Source organism: Cibotium barometz, chromosome 8 (genome assembly GCF_041138505.1).
Source record: "Cibotium barometz isolate CiBa-2024 chromosome 8, ASM4113850v1, whole genome shotgun sequence".
Classification (NCBI taxonomy): Eukaryota; Viridiplantae; Streptophyta; class Polypodiopsida; order Cyatheales; family Cibotiaceae; genus Cibotium; species Cibotium barometz.
In genome coordinates, this window is record NC_141053.1 from 42,734,057 (window position 1) to 42,761,952 (window position 27,896).

The window sequence follows — 27,896 nt, forward strand, 5'->3', positions numbered from 1 at the left end:
ACCCATCATTCAATTCAAGGGCCAAGATTGATCTTGGGGTCCATGGATGGCTAAGAGATGCCTTATGTTGACATATAAGCCACCGTGAGGTAAAATTGCTCACAGTTTGAAGGGGGAAAGCCATAATCAAGTCCAGTTCACAAAGATGCTATTTAAGCAAAAGGTTAAAGGGTGGGTGGATATCAGAAATTACGACAGCCCACATACGCTTGCGTACATGCATCATATGCTTTAAATGGGGGTTTATCGAGTTGATTAGCACGTTGGTTACACGATTAGCGTGTATATTTAATGGGGATATGGGTGGGTTGATTAGCATGTCGGCGCCGCTTCTACGAGAGCCCACCAACCGTCGTCAGGGAGCTACACTAAGACTCTAAATATGTAACCAATCTTCTCAATCAAGAATACAATACAATATACTTCTGCCCACGTCGATCCCAGCTGCGTACTCTGTACGATTTAGGTGACCTGCTGATCAACTAATTATTAATTAACCCACCTCCTGGCACCGAAATTCCATTGACTTTGCCTTAATCTCATCAACAAGTGTTAGCTTTTGGGTGCAAATTTTTCTTGACAAACGCTGGATGAGGCCGTAATTATCATAATGTCATGAAGCAGGTCTTTATAATGGAATATTGCTGCACTCTTGGAGAACGTCGACGATGCCATGAGCATTAATATTGACGGGCAATATGTAGGGACTCAAGTCACTCCCAAACCCTCCTATGTTGATGGTTGTGGTGGCGGACTGATTGATCCACTGATCAGGAGATATACTCCTTGCTAATAGATTATCTTGAGGGACGCCAAGGTAGCCTATCTTATGACATGGGCAGCTATAAGCAGCTGCTTTGATACGTCCCGTCGAGAAAGTATGTGTATGTGAAGAAATCCCCGACAGGTGATAGTTTCAAAATGGAGCGAGCCTGTGCCAGGTGCAAGAGACGGACAGGGATTTCTGGCAAAAACTGATGAAGCCGCTGATACTACAGAGCCGCCGCCGTGAAGACTATGCTGCCCTGAGCCGCCCAGAATGCTGGCACTCATCCTCCACGTCCCCTATGCAACGCGCATACAGATTGAACACCACCTTCTCCCCCACCTTCCATGCCAACTCCTTGTTTTTCTCCTGCTTGCACTGCCCTCCCTTCCCCTTCTCTTTTGCCTCTACCTCATGTAATTCGTAGGCTATCAGCTGCCCACACTTGCTGCCATCGCCTCTCAACTCCCTCCACAATTAAGCTGCCATCGCCTCTCAACTCCCTCACCCTTGCTGCACCCACAAACCTCTCGAAGTAATCCAAGGGCATCCACCGCTCTACTAGATTCGTGATGCCCTCCTGCCTCGTCTTCGAAACTGGGAGCCCATGACATTCCTGGCCAATGGTGACCATAGCTCTCCACCAGGCATAACCTCAGAAGAATCTCCTGTTGCTGCTTGATCCCCAGTACTAAGCTTTTGGCCAAGCCGATGACCTGCTGTTTCAGGCTCTTTCGCATCCTCACCTGGACTGCATCTTCCACCGCCAGCAACTTCAATATGGACAGCACCCGATCCTCTTCATTCGGAGCGTCACGACGGGAGACCTCCTCGATAGCTATGGGAGCATGCATGTCTATGAAAAAGGAGAGAGAAAAAAACAAAAAACCACCTACAGTCGAATCAGAATGAATGTCATGAGTGAAGAGCTGCTCTCTAGCTTAGAAGCGATTACATTTCCAATGTTATGTTGCTTTTGGCTCATTGCATCCAAATTGAACTGGCATACGTAGTCCAAAGTACCCTGTTCTGACGCGCTTTCCAAGGCTTCAAATTACAATATAGTGGTTTATTCAAGTGTGGATAACTTGCATTGACACACCTAAACAAGCTCAATGTTGCATATCAACACCAACCAAAGTGCGCACATACCAAATTTATCAAATCCCCTTCTTTGTTTTGAGAAAAACTAGTAAACCAGTAAAAACCAGTAGTAAAAGTGCTCTAATTCCTTCGACTCTTGTCCAAATTGAGAAACCAGGCATTCATTAGCTTAGCAATGATGTCTACTAACTCCATGTAAAAGGATTAGACCAATTGTTGAAGTTGAGAGAATATATAACCGATTATTCTCCCTCTGTTTCACTAATCACTCTAGACAACCTATTTAATCAACTCACAATCAGCTCCATAATGCATAATTGCTCCAACCAATCATATAGCAACCTCCTCAAGTATGTGTATCACACAATTGCTAAGAAAATTTTGAATTTAATCAAACAACCAAGTAGAATTTGGCCTCCACTTTTCAAAAAGATGACAAAATTGCTCTGTTTCTTTCCTACAGGCTGCGCCACCTACTCGTGAGGTGATTTGAGAGGTTTATAATGGTAATTGAAATATAATTAGATGCCCAACACACCTAGGCATGTGCCCGATCCATCAAAGAAGTGATTTTTACAAAAAACTAGCTTTAATTTCATCCACAATGGACATCACTTCTCTGTTTTTGTGAGGGCCTCAAAACAGTGAATTTCCACTCACTAATATGCATCAACTTTGCTCCAAATTCAATGTAGGGCTTGCACATGAGTTGTCAATATATTCCCATTTGCCAGATACATAATTCTTTGTCATATTTACAACCATTTGCCTCACAAATTCACCACACTCAAGCTTCAATGGAGGGCTTCCCTCTTTTCTTATTAATGGCAAGAATTTTATTCTTCTCTCCCACATACAAAAGCTTTATAATTTAAGGGATGATTATTGCCTTGCAATTATAGCAGATGGTTGTGAAGCTGCCAGGGGCTTACCAGATGTGGAAAATGAACATAAAGAGGAGTTTTTGAACTTGGACACTGAAGTGATAGAGAACTTCATTGAAGCCCCTAGAACCATGTCATTGTGCGTTGAAAAAGCCAAGGAAACTGAATCTTCTCTTCCCACAGAGCTAGAATTTCAAAATCTTCAAGAGGAATTAGGAATTAGTGAAATAGGAAGAGAGCCCTTGCCCACCCTTGATCAAGAAAATGAAGAAGGCTCCATCAACCTTTGGGATGCATCAAAGATGGACGAGGATGAGAACCAAAAGGTAATTTATCTATTCTTGAGTGAATTTATGTTTTGGTATTGACTGAATTTATGTGAAAGTTTAATCTTTGTTTATTTTGCAGATTGAGCTTGATGATGTTGATAGTTTCCTTGGACGTGGAGGTGCTACTTGTGCAAGACTTGGCCAAGATGCTACTCTTGCACACTACATCCCATCTACTATTGACAAAGAAATATTTATTGTCTACCACAACTAATATTCTAGTGATGCTGAGATTCCACTTCTCACACTCAAGGCACTATCTAGATATACATGCTATTCCTTTATCCCTTACAATATGCATAAGGTCATGCTGAGAGAAGTGTGCTGCTATTCATATCTTTGGATACAGTACACGATTTTGGCCTTCCACAACCAGATACTTCCTCTGTTATGCTAGCTATGCTTTAGGTGCTCGACTAGAAGATGTAAATGCACTGAAGGGTTATAGTCTCGCAAGAAGTTTTTGTGTTATAGAGGAAAAATTCCTAGTGAAGTTGAAGAGCAAGTACAGAAGAGACTCAAGATTAGCTAATTATCTTGTCACTGTAAATATTTTGTTATATCTTTTATGTAATGAAATGATACGAATAAGTTTTAATCACAAGTCTATATTAAGCAAAAATATTTAGAACACTTCAAAATGTTATAAATTTCGCATACAAAATTTTGATACACTAAATCCAAATTCTTCCTTCTCTTCTTCTTGATGATCTCCATGCCACATGACGTGTTGGTCCTGTTCCAGGTTTCCACTTTAGTGATTTCCTCATTTTGGCTTAATTTCTTGCTGCCTTTGCTAAATCACTCGTACGAGCCTTTTCCATTGATAGTTTTTGCCCAAAAGTATATCTATAGAGCCAGTTGAACATTTATTTGGGGTAATTTGTACGATTCTTTTCTCCTCCATGTCAGGTGTTTTTGAAATATACTCCTCTAGCTTGGTAGTATGTCAAAAGAACCATATTCATTCATGAAGTATGCACCATGTGCATATAAAATGTGCTTGCAAAAGAAAACACGACCAATTCAAAAGCTATACTTTATACCTTATAATTATTTCAAATTGATGAGTAGAAAGAAACTCATTTACCATGTAATGCATAATGTTGGTATCACCCCATGTATCGACTATGGATTTTGTAAAATTTTGAAGCTCTTGAAATTTTTGGTGCTCCTCTACAGTCGTCCGACTTTTGCTCATTAATTTAACCATCTTATTGAAGTTTGACCAAACTTTCTCACCTAGAACTACAAGGCTTGGATTGGTGCAATAGTCCAAGGTTGTGCATTTACACAAATCCTTCCACAAGTCCCAGGACTTTGAGTTCTTTGCTTTTTCTGGCCTCTCTAGAAAATGTCTTACCTTATATCCACTCATTGATACCTGTTGGGCCACTTCATGATTAATGCCAGAGGTCTTCTTGTTAACAGTAATCTACACATTGCCGCCATGGCATCCAATTGAGTTCAGTAGTTTCTCTACTTTTTGAAGAGCTTCATGTTGTCTTTCCTTGCCTTGCATAGTAAATGCATAATCAACGTGACACTTGAGTAGAGGATCAAACACACGCATGAATGCATGCAAAGTACAAAAGTGGACATTCTTGAGTTCCAATGTACCAAGATTCCATTCGGGGTCTCAAATGCCTGTTTGACTCAGATAGCATGTTAGCAGACAAGACACCACCAACCCAATCGCCAGCATTATCATCCACTGTGTCATTCTCATCATCTTGATTCTCTAACTTCCTCTTCCTTCCTACCTTCTGTTTCTTTCTCTCACCACCAACCTAATTGCCAGCATTATCATCCACTGTGTCATTCTCATCATCTTGATTCTCTAACTTCCTCTTCCTTCCTACCTTCTGTTTCTTTTCTCTCACCATTCTCATTCACCATGTTATGCATAATGTCCACCATGTTGTGCTCTACCTCCTCTCAAATCATTTTGTTTGCAGAAACAATCACGTGCCATATGCCCAAATTTTCCACAGTAATGGCATTCCACATTTTACATAGATGTTTGTTGGCCTTGCCAATGTCCTCTTCCACGAGGATTATCTCTGCCTCTCTAAGGTGTATATCCACGACCACCTCTAGCACCATATGTAGGCTGAAAATTCTGTTGTGGTTACCTATCGTGCCATCCACGACCATTACCACGACCTTGTGATGCAAATCTCCCCCTGCCTCTACATCCCCTTTGTAAATAGAAAGCCTGATTATTGCCATTATCATCATGGCTAGTAGATGCATCATGAAAAGAGTCACTGATTTTGATTTCCTCAACAAGCAAGAGAGAAACCAACTCATCAAAATCTAGTAAACCTGTACTCCGAACAGAGATAGATGTATCAAAAGACTTGTACGCATTGCCAAGACCACGCAAGGTAATGTTTTCCAAATCATCATCAGGCATGGGAACATTGATTGTTGCTAATGCATCTGCATACTTCTTTATCTCTTGTACATAATCATGGATACTCCTTCCTTTGTGCTTTACATTATGAATCTGTTTCTGAACTGAGACTTACGAGCACTAGTGTCTGTATGAAGCAGCTTTACCACTGTATCCCATGCATCCTTGGGATTCTCAGCATCATGTATATGTATGAGTATAGCATCCGAGATACATATAGAAAAGTAATGCAAAACTTCGTATGCTCTCTCTGACCATTTCTTATATGAGCTACCAGCTATTGTTGTGTAGGTTGTCAGGGTAGTTTCGGCTCTGGCTCCGCACCTATAATAAGGTTCCAAAACCCTTTTCCTTTTAGAAAGCTTTTAATCCTGTACTTCCATGCCTGGAAGTTATTTCTATCCAACTTCTCACCCACAATCTCTACTAGGTTATATGACATATTTGCTCAATGCAAATGCATCTTCCGCACACATACAATTCTGTAAACGAGCCTTCCTGAGCTCAACCACACTCTAATAAGTGTTCCAGATACTCCAAAGTACTCAATGAACTTCACTGTTGTGTAGAAAAGCAAACTCATTGCATCCAAATTGAACTGGCATACGCAGTCCAAAGTACCCTATTTTGGCGCGCTTTCCAAGGCTTCAAATTGCAATGTAGTGGTTCAATCAAGTGTGAATAACTTCCATTGACACACCTAAACAAGCTCAATGTTGCATATCAACACCAGCCAAGGTGCGTACATACCAAATTTATCAAATCCCCTTCTTTGTTTTGAGAAAAACTAGTAAACCAGTAGTAAAAGTGCTCTAATTCCTTTGATTCTTGTCCAAATTGAGAGACCAAGCATTCATTAGCTTAGCAATGATGTCTACTAACTCCATGTAAAAGGAATTAGACCAATTGTTGAAGTTGAGAGAATAATTAACCGATTAATCTCTCTCTATTTCACTAATCACTCTAGACAGCCTATTTAATCAACTCATAATCAGCTCCATAATGCATAATTGCTCCAACCAATCATATAGCAACCTTCTCAAGTATGTGAATCACACAATTGCTACGCAAATTTTGAATTTAATCAAACAACCAAGTAGAATTTGGCCTCCACTTTTCAAAAAGATGACAAAACTGCTCTGTTTCTTCCCTACTACAGGCTGCGCCACCTACTCGTGAGGTGATTTGAGAGGTTTATAATGGTAATTGAAATATAATTAGATACCCAACACACCTAGACATGTGCCCAATCCATCAAAGACGTGATTTTTGCAAAAAACTAGCTTTATTTTCATCCACAATGGACATCACTTCTCTGTTTTTGTGAGGGCCTCAAAACAGTGAATTTCCACTCACTAATATGCATCAACTTTGCTCCAAATTCAATGTAGGGCTTTCAAATGAGTTGTCAATACATTCCCATTTGCCAGATACATGATTCTTTGTCATATTTGCAACCATTTGCCTCACAAATTCACCACACTCAAGCTTCAATGGAGGGCTTCCCTCCTTTCTTATTAATGGCAAGAATTTTATTCTTCTCTCCCACATACAAAAGCTTTATAATTTAAGGGATGATTATTGCCTTGCAATTATAGCAGATGGTTGTGAAGCTGCCAGGAGTTTACTAGATGTGGAAAATGAACATAAAGAGGAGTTTCTGAACTTGGACACTGAAGTGATAGAGAACTTCATTGAAGCCCCTAGAACCATGTCATTGTGCTTTGAAAAAGCCAAGGAAACTGAATCTTCTCTTCCCACAGAGCTAGAATTTCAAAATCTTCAAGAGGAGTTAGGAATTAGTGAAATAGGAAGAGAGCCCTTGCCCACCCTTGATCAAGGAAATGAAGAAGGCTCCATCAACCTTTGGGATGCATCAAAGATGGACGAGGATGAGAACCAAAAGGTAATTTATCTATTCTTGAGTGAATTTATGTTTTGGTATTGACTGAATTTATGTGAAAGTTTAATCTTTGTTTATTTTGCAGATTGAGCTTGATGATGTTGATAGTTTCCTTGGACGTGGAGGTGCTGCCTATGCAAGACTTGGCCAAGATGCTACTCTTGCACACTACATCCCATCTACTATTGACAAAGAAATATTTATTGTCTACCACAACTAATATTCTAGTGATGCTAAAATTCCACTTCTCACACTCAAGGCACTATCTAGATATACATGCTATTCCTTTATCCCTTACAATACGCATAAGGTCATGCTAATAGAGAAGTGTGCTGCTATTCATATCTTTGGATACAGTACACGATTTTGGCCTTCCAGAACCAGATACTTCCTCTGTTATGCTAGCTATGCTCTAGGTGCTCGACTAGAATAAGGTTCCAAAACCCTTTTCCTTTTAGAAAGCTTTTAATCCTGTCCTTTTAGAAAGCTTTTAATCGTGTACTTCCATGCCTGGAAGTTATTTCTATCCAACTTCTCACCCACAATCTCTACTAGGTTGTATGACATATTTGGTCAATGCAAATGCACCTTCTGCACACGTCCAATTCTATAAACTAGCCTTCCTCAGCTCAACCACACTCTAATAAATATTCCAGATACTCCAAAGTATACAATGAACTTCACTGTTGTGTAGAAAAGCAAACTCATTGCATCCAAATTGAACTGGCATACGTAGTTTAAAGTACCCTGTTCTGGTGCGCTTTCCAAGGCTTCAAATTACAATGTAGTGGTTTAATCAAGTGTGGATAACTTGCATTGACACACCTAAACAAGCTCAATATTGCATATCAACACAAACCAAGGTGGGTACATACCAAATTTATCAAATCCCCTTCTTTGTTTTGAGAAAAACTAGTAAACCAGTAGTAAAAGTACTTTAATTCCTTCGATTCTTGTCCAAATTGAGAGACCAGGCATTCATTAGCTTATCAATGATGTCTACTAACTCCATGTAAAAGGAATTAGATCAATTGTTGAAGTTGAGAGAATAATTAACCGATTAATCTCCCTCTGTTTCACTAATCACTCTAGACAGCCTATTTAATCAACTCACAATTAGCTCCATAATGCATAATTGCTCCAACCAATCATATAGCAACCTCCTCAAGTATGTGTATCACACAATTGATAAGCAAATTTTGAATTTAATCAAACAACCAAGTATAATTTGGCCTCCACTTTTTAAAAAGATGACAAATCTGCTTTGTTTCTTCCCTACAGGCTGCGCCTTCTACTCCTGAGGGGATTTGAGAGGTTTATAATGGTAATTGAAATATAATTAGATACCCAACACACCTAGACATGTGCCCAATCCATCAAAGAAGTGATTTTTGCAAAAAACTAGCTTTATTTTCATCCACAATGGACATCACTTCTCTGTTTTTGTGAGGGCCTCAAAACAGTGAATTTCCACTCACTAATATGCATCAACTTTGCTCCAAATTCAATGTAGGGCTTTCACATGAGTTGTCAATACATTCCCATTTGCCAGATACATGATTCTTTGTCATATTTGCAACCATTTGCCTCACAAATTCACCACACTCAAGCTTCAATGGAGGGCTTCCCTCCTTTCTTATTAATGGCAAGAATTTTATTCTTCTCTCCCACATACAAAAGCTTTATAATTTAAGGCATGATTATTGCCTTGCAATTATAGCAGATGGTTGTGAAGCTGCCAGGAGTTTACTAGATGTGGAAAATGAACATAAAGAGGAGTTTCTGAACTTGGACACTGAAGTGATAGAGAACTTCATTGAAGCCCCTAGAACCATGTCATTGTGCTTTGAAAAAGCCAAGGAAACTGAATCTTCTCTTCCCACAGAGCTAGAATTTCAAAATCTTCATGAGGAGTTGGGAATTAGTGAAATAGGAAGAGAGCCCTTGCCCACCCTTGATCAAGGAAATGAAGAAGGCTCCATCAACCTTTGGGATGCATCAAAGATGGACGAGGATGAGAACCAAAAGGTAATTTATCTATTCTTGAGTGAATTTATGTTTTGGTATTAACTGAATTTATGTGAAAGTTTAATCTTTGTTTATTTTGCAGATTGAGCTTGATGATGTTGATAGTTTCCTTGGACGTGGAGGTGCTGCCTATGCAAGACTTGGCCAAGATGCTACTCTTGCACACTACATCCCATCGACTATAGACAAAGAAATATTTATTGTCTACCACAACTAATATTCTAGTGATGCTGAAATTCCACTTCTCACACTCAAGGCACTATCTAGATATACATGATATTCCTTTATCCCTTACAATACGCATAAGGTCATGGTGATAGAAGTGTGCTGCTATTCATATCTTTGGATACAGTACACGCTTTTGGCCTTCCACAACCAGATAATTCCTCTGTTATGCTAGCTTTGCTCTAGGTGCTCGACTAGAATAAGGTTCCAAAACCCTTTTCCTTTTAGAAATCTTTTAATCCTGTACTTCCATGCCTGGAAGTTATTTCTATCCAACTTCTCACCCACAATCTCTACTAGGTCGTATGACATATTTGGTCAATGCAAATGCACCTTCCGCACACATCCAATTCTATAAACGAGCCTTCCTCAGCTCAACCACACTCTAATAAGTGTTCCAGATACTCCAAAGTACTCAATGAACTTCACTGTTGTGTAGAAAAGCAAACTCATTGCATCCAAATTGAACTGGCATACGTAGTTTAAAGTACCCTGTTCTGGCGCGCTTTCCAAGGCTTCAAATTACAATGTAGTGGTTTAATCAAGTGTGGATAACTTGCATTGACACACCTAAACAAGCTCAATGTTGCATATCAACAACAACCAAGGTGGGTACATACCAAATTTATCAAATCCCCTTCTTTGTTTTGAGAAAAACTAGTAAACCAGTAGTAAAAGTACTCTAATTCCTTCGATTCTTGTCCAAATTGAGAGACCAGGCATTCATTAGCTTATCAATGATGTCTACTAACTCCATGTAAAAGGAATTAGACCAATTGTTGAAGTTGAGAGAATAATTAACCGATTAATCTCCCTTTGTTTCACTAATCACTCTAGACAGCCTATTTAATCAACTCACAATTAGCTCCATAATGCATAATTGCTCCAACCAATCATATAGCAACCTCCTCAAGTATGTGTATCACACAATTGATAAGCAAATTTTGAATTTAATCAAACAACCAAGTAGAATTTGGCCTCCACTTTTTAAAAAGATGACAAAATTGCTCTGTTTCTTTCCTACAGGCTGCGCCTTCTACTCCTGAGGTGATTTGAGAGGTTTATAATGGTAATTGAAATATAATTAGATACCCAACACACCTAGACATGTGCCCAATCCATCAAAGAAGTGATTGTTGCAAAAAACTAGCTTTATTTTCATCCACAATGGACATCACTTCTCTGTTTTTGTGAGGGCCTCAAAACAGTGAATTTCCACTCACTAATATGCATCAACTTTGCTCCAAATTCAATGTAGGGCTTGCACATGAGTTGTCAATACATTCCCATTTGCCAGATACATAATTCTTTGTCATATTTGCAACCATTTGCCTCACAAATTCACCACACTCAAGCTTCAATGGAGGGCTTCCCTCCTTTCTTATTAATGGCAAGAATTTTATTCTTCTCTCCCACATACAAAAGCTTTATAATTTAAGGCATGATTATTGCCTTGCAATTATAGCAGATGGTTGTGAAGCTGCCAGGAGTTTACTAGATGTGGAAAATGAACATAAAGAGGAGTTTCTGAACTTGGACACTGAAGTGATAGAGAACTTCATTGAAGCCCCTAGAACCATGTCATTGTGCTTTGAAAAAGCCAAGGAAACTGAATCTTCTCTTCCCACAGAGCTAGAATTTCAAAATCTTCAAGAGGAGTTAGGAATTAGACCCTTGATCAAGGAAATGAAGAAGGCTCCATCAACCTTTGCGATGCATCAAAGATGGACGAGGATGAGAACCAAAAGGTAATTTATCTATTCTTGAGTGAATTTATGTTTTGGTATTGACTGAATTTATGTGAAAGTTTAATCTTTGTTTATTTTGCAGATTGAGCTTGATGATGTTGATAGTTTCCTTGGACGTGGAGGTGCTGCCTGTGCAAGACTTGGCCAAGATGCTACTCTTGCACACTACATCCCATCTACTATTGACAAAGAAATATTTATTGTCTACCACAACTAATATTCTAGTGATGCTGAAATTCCACTTCTCACACTCAAGGCACTATTTAGATATACGTGCTATTCCCTAATCCCTTACAATACGCATAAGGTCATGCTGATAGAAGTGTGCTGCTATTCATATCTTTGGATACAGTATACGATTTTGGCCTTCCAGAACCAGATACTTCCTCTGTTATGCTAGCTATGCTCTAGGTGCTCGACTAGAAGATGTAAATGCACTGAAGGGTTATAGTCTCGCAAGAAGTTTTTGCGTTATAGAGGAAAAATTCCTAGTAGTGAAGTGGAAGAGCAAGTACAAAAGAGACTCAAGATTAGCTAATTATCTTGTCATTGTAAATATTTTGTTATATCTTTTATGTAATGAAATGATACGAATAAGTTTTAATCACAAGTCTATATTAAGTAAAAATATTTAGAACACTTCAAAATGTTATAAATTTCGCATACAAAATTTTGATACACTAAATCCAAATTCTTCCTTCTCTTCTTCTTGATGATCTCCATGCCACATGACGTGTTGGTCCTGTTCCAGCTTCCCACTTCAGTGATCTCCTCATTTTGGCTTAATTTCGTGCTGGCTTTGCTAAATCACTCGTACGAGCCTTTTCCATTGATAGTTTTTGCCCAAAAGTATATCTATAGACCAGTTGAACATTTCTTTGAGGTAATTTGTACGATTCTTTTCTCCTCCATGTCGGGTGTTTTTGAAATATACTCCTCTAGCTCGGTAGTGACATTTTTCCATTCCTTGGGTGCTCCACATGTCAAAAGAACCATATTCATTCATGAAGTATGCACCATGTGCATACAAAATGTGCTTGCAAAAGAAAACACGACCAATTCAAAAGCTATACTTTATACCTTATAATTATTTCAGATTGATGAGTAGAAAGAAACTCATTTACCATGTAATGCGTAATGTTGGTATCACCCCATGTATCGACCATGGATTTTGTAAAATTTTGAAGCTCTTCTTGAAATTTTTGGCGCTCCTCTACAGTCGTCCTACTTTTGCTCATTAATTTAACCATCTTATTGAAGTTTGACCAAACTTTCTCACCTAGTACTACTAGGCTTGGATTGGTGCAGTCAAATGTTGTGCATTTACAGAAATCCTTCCACAAGTCCCAGGACTTTGAGTTCTTTACTTTTTCTGGCCTCTCTAGAAAATGTCTTACGTTATATCCACTCATTGATACCTGTTGGGCCACTTCATGATTAATGCCAGAAGTCTTCTCGTTAACAGTAATCTACACATTGCCGCCATGGCATCCAATTGAGTTCAGTAGTTTCTCTACTTTTTGAAGAGCTTTATGTTGTCTTTCCTTGCCTTGCATAGTAAATGCATAATCAACGTGACACTTGAGTAGAGGATCAAACACACGCATGAATGCATGCAAAGTACAAAAGTGGACATTCTTTAGTTCCAATGGAATTACCAAGATTCTATTCGGGGTCTCTCAAATGCCTGTTTGGCTCAACTAGCATGTTAGCAGACAAGACACCACCAACCCAATCGCCAGCATTATCATCCACTGTGTCATTCTCATCATCTTAATTCTCTAACTTCCTCTTCCTTCCTACCTTCCTACCTTCCTACCTTCTGTTTCTTTCTCTCACCACCAACCTAATTGCCAGCAATATCATCCACGGTGTCATTCTCATCATCTTGATTCTCTAACTTCCTCTTCCTTCCTACCTTCTGTTTCTTTCTCTCACCACCAACCTAATTGCCAGCAATATCATCCACGGTGTCATTCTCGTCATCTTGATTCTCTAACTTCCTCTTCGTTCCTACCTTCTGTTTATTTTCTCTCACCATTCTTTTTCACCATGTTATGCATAATGTCCACCATGTTGTGCTCTACCTCCTCTCAAATCATTTTGTTTGCGAAAACAATCACGTGCCATATGTCCAAATTTCTCACAGTAATGGCATTCCACATTTTACATAGATGTTTGTTGGCCTTGCCAATGTCCTCTTCCAGGAGGATTATCTCTGCATCTCTGAGGTGTATATCCACGACCATCTCTAGCACCATATGTCGGCTGAAAATTCTGTTGTGGTGACCTATCCTGCCATCCACGACCATTACCACGACCTCGTGATGCAAATCTCCCCCTACCTCTAAATCCCCTTTGTGAATAGAAAGCCTGATTTTTGCCATTATCATCATGGCTAGTAGATGCATCATGAACAGAGTCACTGATTTTGATTTCCTCAACAAGGAAGAGAGAAACCAACTCATCAAAATCTAGTAAACCTGTACTCGAAACAGAGATAGATGTATCAAAAGACTTGTACGCCTTGCCAAGACCACGCAAGGTAATGTTTACCAAATCATCATCAGGCAACGGGAGCATTGATTGTTGCTAATGCATCTGCATACTTCTTTATCTCTTGTACATAATCATGGATACTCCTTCCTTTGTGCTTCACATTATGAATCTGTTTCTGAACTGAGACTTACGAGCACTAGTGTCTGTATGAAGCAGCTTTACCAATGTATCCCATGCATCCTTGGGATTCTCAGCATCATGTATATGTATGAGTATAGCATCCGAGATACATATAGACAAGTAATGCAAAACTTCATATGCTCTCTCTGACCATTTCTTATATGAGCTACAACCTATTGTTGTGTAGGTTACCAAGGTAGTTTCGGCTCTGGCTCCGCACCTGTATAATAAGGTTCCAAAATCCTTTTCCTTTTAGAAAGCTTTTAATCCTGTACTTCCATGCCTGGAAGTTATTTCTATCCAACTTCTCACCCACAATCTCTACTACGTTGTATGGCATACGTAGTCCAAAGTACCCTGTTCTGGCGCGCTTTCCAAGGCTTCAAATTACAATGTAGTGGTTTAATCAAGTGTGGATAACTTGCATTGACACACCTAAACAAGCTCAATGTTGCATATCAACACCAACCAAGCTGCGTACATACCAAATTTATCAAATCCCCTTCTTTGTTTTGAGAAAAACTAGTAAACCAATAAAAACCAGTAGTAAAAGTGCTCTAATTCGTTTGATTCTTGTCCAAATTGAGAGACCAGGCATTCATTAGCTTAACAATGATGTCTACTAACTCCACGTAAAAGGAATTAGACCAATTGTTGAAGTTGAGAGAATAAGTAACCGATTAATCTCCCTCTGTTTCACTAATCACTCTAGACAGCCTATTTAATCAACTCACAATCAGCTCCATAATGCATAATTGCTCCAACCAATCATATAGAAACCTCCACAACTATATGTATCACACAATTGCTAAGCAAATTTTGAATTTAATCAAACAACCAAGTATAATTTGGCCTCCACTTTTCAAAAAGATGACAAAACTGCTCTGTTTCTTCCCTACAGGCTGCGCCAGCTACTCTTGAGGTGATTTGAGAGGTTTATAATGGTAATTGAAATATAATTAGATACCCAACACACCTAGACATGTGCCCGATCCATCAAAGAAGTGATTTTTGCAAAAAACTAGCTTTAATTTCATCCACAATGGACATCACTTCACTGTTTTTGTGAGGGCCTCAAAACAGTGAATTTCCACTCACTAATATGCATCAACTTTGCTCCAAATTAAATGTAGGGCTTGCACATGAGTTGTCAATACATTCCCATTTGCCAGATACATAATTCTTTGTCATTTTTGCAACCATTTGCCTCACAAATTCACCACACTCAAGCTTCAATGGAGGGCTTCCCTCCTTTCTTATTAATGGCAAGAATTTTATTCTTCTCTCCCACATACAAAAGCTTTATAATTTAAGGGATGATTATTGCCTTGCAATTGTAGCAGATGGTTGTGAAGCTGCCAGGAGTTTACTAGATGTGGAAAATGAACATAAAGAGGAGTTTCTGAACTTGGACACTGAAGTGATAGAGAACTTCATTGAAGCCCCTAGAACCATGTCATTGTGCTTTGAAAAAGCCAAGGAAACTGAATCTTCTCTTCCCATAGAGCTAGAATTTCAAAATCTTCAAGAGGAGTTAGGAATTAGTGAAATAGGAAGAGAGCCCTTGCCCACCCTTGATCAAGGAAATGAAGAAGGCTCCATCAACCTTTGGGATGCATCAAAGATGGACGAGGATGAGAACCAAAAGGTAATTTATCTATTCTTGAGTGAATTTATGTTTTGGTATTGACTGAATTTATGTGAAAGTTTAATCTTTGTTTATTTTGCAGATTGAACTTGATGATGTTGATAGTTTCCTTGGACGTGGAGGTGCTGCCTGTGCAAGACTTGGCCAAGATGCTACTCTTGCACACTACATCCCATCTACTATTGACAAAGAAATATTTGTTGTCTACCACAACTAATATTCTAGTGATGCTGAAATTTTACTTCTCACACTCAAGGCACTATCTAGATATACATGCTATTCCCTAATCCCTTACAATACGCATAAGGTCATGCTGATAGAAGTGTGCTGCTATTTATATCTTTGGATACAGTATACGATTTTGGCCTTCCAGAACCAGATACTTCCTCTGTTATGCTAGCTATGCTCTAGGTGCTCGACTAGAAGATGTAAATGCACTGAAGGGTTATAGTCTCGCAAGAAGTTTTTGCGTTATAGAGGAAAAATTCCTAGTAGTGAAGTGGAAGAGCAAGTACAGAAGAGACTCAAGATTAGCTAATTATCTTGTCATTGTAAATATTTTGTTATATCTTTTATGTAATGAAATGATACGAATAAGTTTTAATCACAAGTCTATATTAAGTAAAAATATTTAGAACACTTCAAAATGTTATAAATTTCGCATACAAAATTTTGATACACTAAATCCAAATTCTTCCTTCTCTTCTTCTTGATGATCTCCATGCCACATGACGTGCTGGTCCTGTTCCAGCTTCCCACTTCAGTGATCTCCTCATTTTGGCTTAATTTCGTGCTGGCTTTGCTAAATCACTCGTACGAGCCTTTTCCATTGATATTTTTTGCCCAAAAGTATATCTGTAGACTAGTTGAACATTTCTTTGAGGTAATTTGTACGATTCTTTTCTCCTCCATGTCGGGTGTTTTTGAAATATACTCCTCTAGCTCGGTAGTGACATTTTTCCATTCCTTGGGTGCTCCACATGTCAAAAAAACCATATTCATTCATAAAGTATGCACTAGAAAATGTCTTACGTTATATCCACTCATTGATACCTGTTGGGCCACTTCATGATTAATGCCAGAAGTCTTCTCGTTAACAGTAATCTACACATTGCCGCCATGGCATCCAATTGAGTTCAGTAGTTTCTCTACTTTTTGAAGAGCTTCATGTTGTATTTCCTTGCCTTGCATAGTAAATGCATAATCAACGTGACACTTGAGTAGAGGATCAAACACACGCATGAATGCATGCAAAGTACAAAAGTGGACATTCTTGAGTTCCAATGGAATTACCAAGATTCTATTTGGGGTCTCTCAAATGCCTGTTTGGCTCAGCTAGCATGTTAGCAGACAAGACACCACCAACCCAATCGCCAGCATTATCATCCACTGTGTCATTCTCATCATCTTAATTCTCTAACTTCCTCTTCCTTCCTACCTTCTGTTTCTTTCTCTCACCACCAACCTAATTGCCAGCATTATCATCCACTAGGTCATTCTCATCATCTTGATTCTCTAACTTCCTCTTCCTTCCTACCTTCTGTTTCTTTTCTCTCACCATTCTTATTCACCATGTTATGCATAATGTCCACCATGTTGTGCTCTACCTCCTCTCAAATCATTTTGTTTGCGAAAACAATCACGTGCCATATGCCCAAATTTCTCACAGTAATGGCATTCCACATTTTACATAGATGTTTGTTGGCCTTGCCAATGTCCTCTTCCAGGAGGATTATCTCTGCCTCTCTGAGGTGTATATCCACGACCATCTCTAGCACCATATGTCGGTTGAAAATTCTGTTGTGGTGACCTATCCTGCCATCCACGACCATTACCACGACCTCGTGATGCAAATCTCCCCCTACCTCTAAATCCCCTTTGCGAATAGAAAGCCTGATTTTTGCCATTATCATCATGGCTAGTAGATGCATCATGAACAGAGTCACTGATTTTGATTTCGTGATGCAAATCTCCCCCTACCTCTAAATCCCTTTTGTGAATAGAAAGCCTGATTTTTGCCATTATCATCATGGCTAGTAGATGCATCATGAACAGAGTCACTGATTTTGATTTCCCCAACAAGCAAGAGAGAAACCAACTCATCAATATCTAGTAAACCTGTACTCGGAACAGAGATAGATGTATCAAAAGACTTCTACGCCTTGCCAAGACCACGCAAGGTAATGTTTACCAAATCATCATCAGGCACGGGAGCATTGATTGTTGCTAATGCATCTGCATACTTCTTTATCTCTTGTACATAATCATGGATACTCCTTCTTTTGTGCTTCACATTATGAATCTATTTCTGAACTGAGACTTACGAGCACTAGTGTCTGTATGAAGCAGCTTTACCAATGTATCCCATGCATCCTTGGGATTCTCAGCATCATGTATATGTATGAGTATAGCATCCGAGATACATATAGACAAGTAATGCAAAACTTCATATGCTCTCTCTGACCATTTCTTATATGAGCTACAACCTATTGTTGTGTAGGTTACCAAGGTAGTTTCGGCTCTGGCTCCGCACCTGTATAATAAGGTTCCAAAATCCTTTTCCTTTTAGAAAGCTTTTAATCCTGTACTTCCATGCCTGGAAGTTATTTCTATCCAACTTCTCACCCACAATCTCTACTACGTTGTATGGCATACGTAGTCCAAAGTACCCTGTTCTGGCGCGCTTTCCAAGGCTTCAAATTACAATGTAGTGGTTTAATCAAGTGTGGATAACTTGCATTGACACACCTAAACAAGCTCAATGTTGCATATCAACACAAACCAAGGTGGGTACATACCAAATTTATCAAATCCCCTTCTTTGTTTTGAGAAAAACTAGTAAACCAGTAGTAAAAGTACTCTAATTCCTTCGATTCTTGTCCAAATTGAGAGACCAGGCATTCAATAGCTTATCAATGATGTCTACTAACTCCATGTAAAAGGAATTAGATCAATTGTTGAAGTTGAGAGAATAATTAACCGATTAATCTCCCTCTGTTTCACTAATCACTCTAGACAGCCTATTTAATCAACTCACAATTAGCTCCATAATGCATAATTGCTCCAACCAATCATATAGCAACCTCCTCAAGTATGTGTATCACACAATTGATAAGCAAATTTTGAATTTAATCAAACAACCAAGTATAATTTGGCCTCCACTTTTTAAAAAGATGACAAATCTGCTTTGTTTCTTCCCTACAGGCTGCGCCTTCTACTCCTGAGGGGATTTGAGAGGTTTATAATGGTAATTGAAATATAATTAGATACCCAACACACCTAGACATGTGCCCAATCCATCAAAGAAGTGATTTTTGCAAAAAACTAGCTTTATTTTCATCCACAATGGACATCACTTCTCTGTTTTTGTGAGGGCCTCAAAACAGTGAATTTCCACTCACTAATATGCATCAACTTTGCTCCAAATTCAATGTAGGGCTTGCACATGAGTTGTCAATACATTCCCATTTGCCAGATACATAATTCTTTGTCATATTTGCAACCATTTGCCTCACAAATTCACCACTCAAGCTTCAATGGAGGGCTTCCCTCCTTTCTTATTAATGGCAAGAATTTTATTCTTCTCTCCCACATACAAAAGCTTTATAATTTAAGGGATGATTATTGCCTTGCAATTATAGCAGATGGTTGTGAAGCTGCCAGGAGTTTACTAGATGTGGAAAATGAACATAAATAGGAGTTTCTGAACTTGGACACTGAAGTGATAGAGAACTTCATTGAAGCCCCTAGAACCATGTCATTGTGCTTTGAAAAAGCCAAGGAAACTGAATCTTCTCTTCCCACAGAGCTAGAATTTCAAAATCTTCAAGAGGAGTTAGGAATTACTGAAATAGGAAGAGAGCCCTTGCCCACCCTTGATCAAGAAAATGAAGAAGGCTCCATCAACCTTTGGGATGCATCAAAGATGGACGAGGATGAGAACCAAAAGGTAATTTATCTATTCTTGAGTGAATTTATGTTTTGGTATTGACTGAATTTATGTGAAAGTTTAATCTTTGTTTATTTTGCAGATTGAGCTTGATGATGTTGATAGTTTCCTTGGACATGGAGGTGCTCTGTGCAAGACTTGGCCAAGATGCTACTCTTGCACACTACATCCCATCTACTATTGACAAAGAAATATTTATTGTCTACCACAACTAATATTCTAGTGATGCTGAAATTCCACCTCTCACACTCAAGGCACTATCTAGATATACATGCTATTCCTTTATCCCTTACAATACGCATAAGGTCATGCTGATAGAGAAGTGTGCTGCTATTCATATCTTTGGATACAGTACAGGATTTTGGCCTTCCAGAACCAGATACTTCCTGTGTTATGCTAGCTATATCCTACCCAAACCTGCTCTTTTTTGCATAGGGGACCCCTTGGGTTCTATGCAAAAAAGAGCGGGTGGCAACACACTACAGCCTCATGGACCCACTTGCAAAGTTTCACCTCCATCAGACACCAAATGGGTGTGATGTCCTACCCAAAACCGAATCTTTTTAGTATAGGGACGCCTTGGACTCTATGCAAAAAAATATTGAGTGGCAACACACCACCGTGGTGTTCGATGGGGTTGAAACTTTGCGAGTGGAGGGGAGTAGCCCAATGGAGCTACTTTCAAATTTTCACCCCCATCAAACAGTGGGTGGGTGTGATATCCTACCCAAACCCACTCTTTTTTGCATAGGGGCACATTGGGAAGCCCCATGGAAAAAGAATGGTTTTGGGTAGGAAATTACACCCATCCGGCATCACACCCATCCAACATCCTATGGGGGTGAAAATTTATAAGTTCTTCCATGGGGCTACTCCCCCCCCCTTCCCACTCGCAAAGTTTCACCCCATCGGGCGGATGATGTCAGATGGGTGTGAATGTGTTGCCACCCGCTATTTTTTACATAGTGCCCAAGGGATTGCCTACACAAAAATGAACGGGATTGGGTAGGACATCACACTTATCCGGCATCTGATGGGATGAGACTTTACAAGTGGGTCCATGGGGTTGCTCCCCCCACACCCCCCCTCTTGCAAAGTTCCACCCCCATCGCACTGGGGATGGGTGTGACGGTGTGTTGCCACCCGCTCTTTTTTTGCATAGTGCCTAAGGGGTCCCCTGTGTAAAGAAGAGTGGGTTTGGGAAGAACATCATACCCATTTAATGGGGGTGAAACTTTGCAAGTGGGTCCATGGGACTGCTTCCCCCCCCTCCCCACTCACAAAGTTTCACCCCCATCAGATGCCAGATGAGTGTGACGATGTGTCCACTCGCTTTTTTTGCATAGTGTCTCAAGAGATCCCCTATGCAAAAAAGAGCAGGTTTAGGTAGGATATAACACCCATCCTTCATCGGATGGGAGTAAAACTTTACAAGTGGTTCCATGAGAATTTTACCCTCCATTCATAAATTTTCATTCCCCATTGGACGCCGAATGGGTGTGAAGGTGTGTTGCTACACCCTCTCGTTTTTGCATAGTTACCACTCAATGCCAAAGGGGCCCCTATGCAAGAAAGAGCGGGTTTGGGTAGGACATCACACTCATTCGGCATTTGATGGGGGTGAAACTTTACAAGTAGGTCCATGGGGCTACTCCCCCCCCTCACAAAGTTTCACCTCCATCGGATACCGATCGAATGGGTGTGATGGTGTGTTGTCATCCACTCTTTTTTGCTTAGTGTCCAAGGGGTCCCTTATGCAAAAAAAGAGTGGGTTTAGGTAGGAAATCACATCCATTCATGAGGGTGAAACTTTTCAAGTGGTTCCATGTGGGAGTGCTCCCCCCACTCATACATTTTCCCCCCATCAAACGTGGGTGTGACGATGTGTTGTCACCCGTTCTTTTTTGTATAGTACCCATGGGGTCCCTTATGCAAAAAAGAGCTGATCTAAAGACCAAGACTATAGCACCTTATATATACAAATTTTTTAAAAAATACACAATGGCAAAATTGCATAATCTAATTATATAAAATGAGGCAATGTCTCAAGAACAGGGTGGTTGCAAGATAGAGGACACCACTTTTGACAATTGGGCGCCCGGAAGGTAGCCTGAAAACATGCATCTTCACAACTAAAAGGTCCAATCTCTCGTGGTTATGTTTGGAATTTAATGGCATGGTGTTTGCGGCACATTATACATACAGCAGGTGTTCAAATGTCTCCCCTTGATCAAAAATCCAATTTATTTTAGTAGCGATTGTTTCATTACATGGAAGTTTGGCATTTGCATTTTTCAACTTTCTTTATTGTAGTATATGTCACACATACAATGCATAGTACTTCTGCATCCCAATTCCAATAATCATCCCAATTCGTACATGAAAAGAACACATTGCATTGAGCTTAACTTGATTTATTGAGAATTTTTTTAAATATTGAACTATTTTTTATAAATATTTTTTCTCTACCTTATATTGTAAAGCAACATGTGATTTTCTATTCAAGATCTTGGCAAATGTGAAGCTCATCATTGAAGATCCAACGGTGAGAAGTTAGACAAATATGTTTGGAATGTGGCCATATTGTCAAATTGCAATTTCAACAGGTAAATTTCTTCCGATCTTGTGTAGAAATTCACTCAGTCTCTTAGAGAGCCTATAGAAGTCTAATAATTTAATTATATAACTTTAATACAACCCTCATTGTACTTCAATTTCGTGTGGATCAAATTACTTGTTGTCATGATGAATTTAACAAAAAAACATTGGAGGAAATTGGAGTAAGGGAAGCCCATTTTCCAGCCTCTTAATCAAATTTTTAATGTTTGTCCGCCCAAAGTCTAAAACAAAGGATGACTATTAAGCTTGGTGTTTCACCAAACCTAGAGAGTATGCCATTTATCAAGCAATTAAGATATGGTAACATAGTCTTAGTCCTACATGTACATGATGCCACATCATATGGAGGAGACTCCACATAAGCATCTTGCCATCTCATCATGCCTTGTCATCTTGCCACCTCAACTTAGTCAATAAGGTTAACTCCCTAAAGCAATTGAGCTATGGTAACATAGTCTTAGTCCTACATGTACATGTCATATCATATGGAGGAGACTCCACATACGCACCTTGCTATCAAGTAAATATTATTTATTGAAAAAATAAATATTATTAAAAATAAATATTTTAAATTTTTAATAAAATGAATATTTTATATAATTAAATAAATTCTTAATAATTTTAAAAATGTATATTTTTTAAAATCTTTTTTAATAGTATTTATTAATCAAATAAATTTTATGTATTATATAAATAAATTTTATTTAATAAATAAAAAATAATAATATTTGTTACTTAAAATAAATAATTAATTCATCGTTCTTAAAAAATTATAATTATATTTTAATATTTTTTAGTATTTTACAAAAAATTATCATTATCTAGAAAAAGATTAGATAAATTGGCTTTTATCCATAATCTAATTTAATCAATGAAATGCCAACTAGCTTGGTATATATAGCTCAAAGATTGGATAAATTGGCTTTTATCCATAATCTAATTTAATCAAAGACACTTCCCCATGAGCTTGCCACTCCTCTACTCGGTGCCTCTACACCCTCATGCACTCCTCTACTCGGTGCCTCTACACCCTTAGGCACGGCCCACGAGTTTGCCTCACCTCTCTTAGGTGACACCTATGAGCTCGGCACTCCTCCATCTAGTGCGGCATACGACCTTGATGCCACTCCGCGATGTGGTGCACATGCCCTTCCAACCGTGGCACTCCTCACTTCGAGCGATGTCGATGACACTATCAACCATGTGCTTACCACTCAACCCTCCACCCAGTGATGTTCATGAGGCATCTTTTCATGGGAAATCCCTTTCCAAGTCTAGTGCATGAAACCATGCTAACGCTATCTTCAACAAGGACTTTGTTGACCTCGATGTGGCATCACAGTCTAGTATGCTAGATGTGCTACTCTACAGCACTCATGCAAGGCACAGTGTACCGCCGCTTCTACAATTTCTTTCCAAGTCTAGTGCATGAAACCGTGCTAATGCTATCTTCAACAAGGACTTTGTTGACCTCAATGTGGCATCACAGTCTAGTATGCTACGATGTGCTACTCTACGGCACTCACATAGCAGGGCACAATGTACCGTCGCTTCTATAACCCACATTTGAGGAGGGCTAGTGCTAGTATGCTACTGAGCTTGAGGTCATCCTACAACATAGTAAAGCATAAGATGAATTCAGATGGAATGGCTGCAAGACGTGCTCTTGTAGCGTTTGTTTCAACAACAGTGTCCTACTAGGTACGTCTCGCGCCACTTCTCACATACTTCAGATTCTTCATCGAGCACTTCATGGAGGGTTTGTAGAGAGGTTTTGAGAGGAGCATTGTTGTGCATCACCAGAGTACAAGAAGGCATTGCGACATAGGGTTCATTGTGGGGAGTACATAGTGCGTGGGGGTTGCTTTCTTGAGATCACACAGGCAGAGTTGTACTTTGAGTTCAGGTCTACACACCCTGAGATCACCATCAGCCACATCATTTGAGTCTTACAAGCCTTACTTTGTATGCTACTCGAGGCAGTGTGACACATGTCTTTTTAGGTACCACATTGGATTTTAGCTTTGATATGATGCCTTTCATGGCTTGTCTGCCCCATTAGGGGTTGGTGCCTTATAGCTTGAGGGATTTTATTCACTCGCTATTATGCCCGCAAAGGCAGAGGATGTTGTCTACCATCGGATGGCTTATTTCATGGGGACTTGTAGCTCATGTAGCAACTTGGCCATGCTTCACTTGTGCAAGGAGGATTCCTTGACTTGTGCAAGGAGGATTCCTTGACTTGTGCAAGGAGACTTGTACCTCATGTGACAGCTTGGCCATGCTTCACTTGTGCAAGGAGGATTCCTTCACTTGTGCGAGGAGACTTGTACCTCATGTGGCAGCTTGGCCATGCTTCACTTGTGCGTGGTGACATGGTGGTAGTATGAGTATGTGACACATGGGCAGTCGAGGAGATTACAGCTAGTGGAGCACCTTGAGTTCATGAGTACATTTACAACTTCCGTCTATGCCTACATACATCATGCTCACATTGCCAAGTGGCAGGACCGTCAATTTCGTGCCGCCAGCCTCTGCAAATAGTTTCCTATTGGCATAGTTGTCTTTGTGGTTTCGCAGAGAATTACACATTCACACCACAGTAGGAGATTCAGTAAGAGTACTACTTTTTTGAGCAATTATGGCATCCTATGTCCATCTTCACCACCACCAGGACAACATAGTCGGGAGTCTGGGGGGGTAGAAGACGTGCTAGGGGGGGAGCTGGCAACTTTTGCTTTTGCAAAAGCAACACTAGGTCTCCCGATGTGTCTCCCCCACAAAGGGGCTCATCATCTACACATTATGAGCCAGCTCCCCAGGAGACCCATTCCACCGTTCGATCCATGCCTCCTACCATACACCATGGATACATGTGGTGCCCTCATGATGGATGCACGAGGTAAGCAAGTCATGAATTGTATGCATGTACTTGCGAACATGGAGTTCGTGAACTCCTTCAAAAAGTGTAAAGCACAAGATGAAATTTCTAAGCAATATGTAATCGATGTGCTTAACTCGGAGTTCCCCATGCTACATGCGGGTTTTTGCTTCTCCAAGGAGTATATCACTCGTACGAGCCTTTTCCATTGATAGTTTTTGCCCAAAAGTATATCTACAGAACCAGTTGAACAATTCTTTGAGGTAATTTGTATGATTCTTTTCTCCTCCATGTCGGGTGTTTTTGAAATATACTCCTCTAGCTCGGTAGTGACATTTTTCCATTCCTTGGGTGCTCCACATGTCAAGAGAACCATATTCATTCATGAAGTATGCACCATGTGCATACAAAATGTGCTACAAAAGAAAACACGACCAATTCAGAAGCTATACTTTATACCATATAATTATTTCAAATTGATGTGAGTAGAAAGAAACTCGTTTACCATGTAATTTAACCATCTTATTGAAGTTTGACCAAACTTTCTCACGTAGAACTACAAGGCTTGGACTGGTGTAGTCAAATGTTGCGCATTTACACAAATCCTTCCACAAGTCCCAGGACTTTGAGTTCTTTACTTTTTCTGGCCTCTCTAGAAAATTTCTTACCTTATATCCACTCATTGACACCGGGCGGTTGGGCCACTTCATGATTAATGCCAGAGGTCTTCTTGTTAAGAGTAATCTGCACATTGTCGCCATGGCATCCAATTGACTTCAGTAGTTTCTCTACTTTTTGAAGAGCTTCATGTTGTCTTTCCTTGCCTTGCATAGTAAATGCATAATCAACGTGACACTTGAGTAGACGATCAAACACACACATGAATGCATGGAAAGTACAAAAGTGGACATTCTTGAGTTCGAATGGAATTACAGGATTCCATTCGGGGTCTCTCAAATGCCTGTTTGGCTCAGCTAGCATGTTAGCAGACAAGACACCACCAACCCAATTGCCAGCATTATCATCCACTGTGTCATTCTCATCATCTTGATTCTCTAACTTCCTCTTCCTTCCTGCCTTCTGTTTCTTTTCTCTCACCATTCTCATGCACCATGGACAAGGATTTGGGGTGTTAGCACCTTGTGGGGACACCCAAGAAGGCACTTTATTGTCTTCAAGTCACCTCCTAAATGCCAATCTATCGTATAAGTGTCATTACCCTTGACTTCTAATTTTTCCCCTTGAATCTGTGCTTTAATGACATTGGTAATCCATGGTATCCTATCAAACATCTAAGCCAGCACTTTATGTGTCTCGTTCGGTACTTCAAACGCCCCAAGCCACCATATCTCTCTCTTAGATTGAACACTAAAAGAGGAAAAACTTAACTTGCAAACCCTCTCCCTATGCTCGTCTGATTGTCTAGATTTTCATTAGAACCTTCCAAAGGTAACTCAGTCTCCTCAGTCATTTTGATCTCACTCTTTGCATATGCCATTGCCTCATTCATAAGTGTGATACTCATTCGTTCTAACCTCCTACCTTTTATAATCTGACACTCATCCACTTTCAACACAAAACTTACCTTGTCACCTTGCATGACAAACAAAAGTAGATAAGTTTTAGTACTTGAAAGATTATTTTTTTTGTTCACAAATAATGTAAAAAATTACTTACATTGTTTAGGCAGTCCATAGAATAAGATCATAGCTCTCTAAAGACGTTGTAGATCAACAAATATGTTGTTGAACTCATTGTAGGGATACATAATCTTACCATTTGTGCTTCATTTTTTTACCCAAGCTCCAATGGTTAATGTATCATTGATGCAATAGTACTCTCCAATTTTAAGTTGCATTGTTTAGGCAGTCCATAGAATAAGATCATAGCTCTCTAAAGACGTTGTAGATCAACAAATATGTTGTTGAACTCATTGTAGGGATACATAATCTTACCATTTGTGCTTCATTTTTTTACCCAAGCTCCAATGGTTAATGTATCATTGATGCAATATTACTCTCCAATTTTAAGTTGCACGTCATCATTGCATGTCCTCTTTGCTAATCTTATCTTTCTGGGGACAGGAAAAATATTCCTTGTGATGCGTTGTTTGCGGAGTGTATCTTTTAGCAATTGATGGAGGGCTTGATATCCTTTTGTGCTAATGCCCACCTCATCACATGCATTCTAAACCTCCTCAATGCGTAGAAGATTGGTAATGTCATCCATTATCTCATTTGCGAGTACCTGTCATATCTTCTTGTGGTGTGGGTCGTCTCGAATAATGGAAAGAATGTCATGCCTCCTCACACAACTACATAATATTTCTCCAAAATCTTGAGGATCATTATCACCACATGCTTCTTTCAAAAGGTTCCTACAATATTATTTTGTGCATCTTGTAGTGCATTTTGTGTACTACTCAAAGTGCTTTGTAAGCTTTGTTTTTGTGAGTGAAGGAATCGGACTCTCTATGCATTGCTCATGCTTAACCTTCTACAATATCCAAGCAACCCATTCTCACCCTCTCCAGCAAACAAACTAAATAAATGAAGAGAGATCAATGAAGGGTGGAGGACAATGTGAAGAAGGAAGGGAGTGCTCAAGAGAGTGAGCAAGCCATGCCCAAAACAATACACTCTAAGCTTAACTCTTAAGAGAGCAAAAGGAGGAGATAAAGTCTCTCAACTAACTAATTTAAGAAGGAACATAAT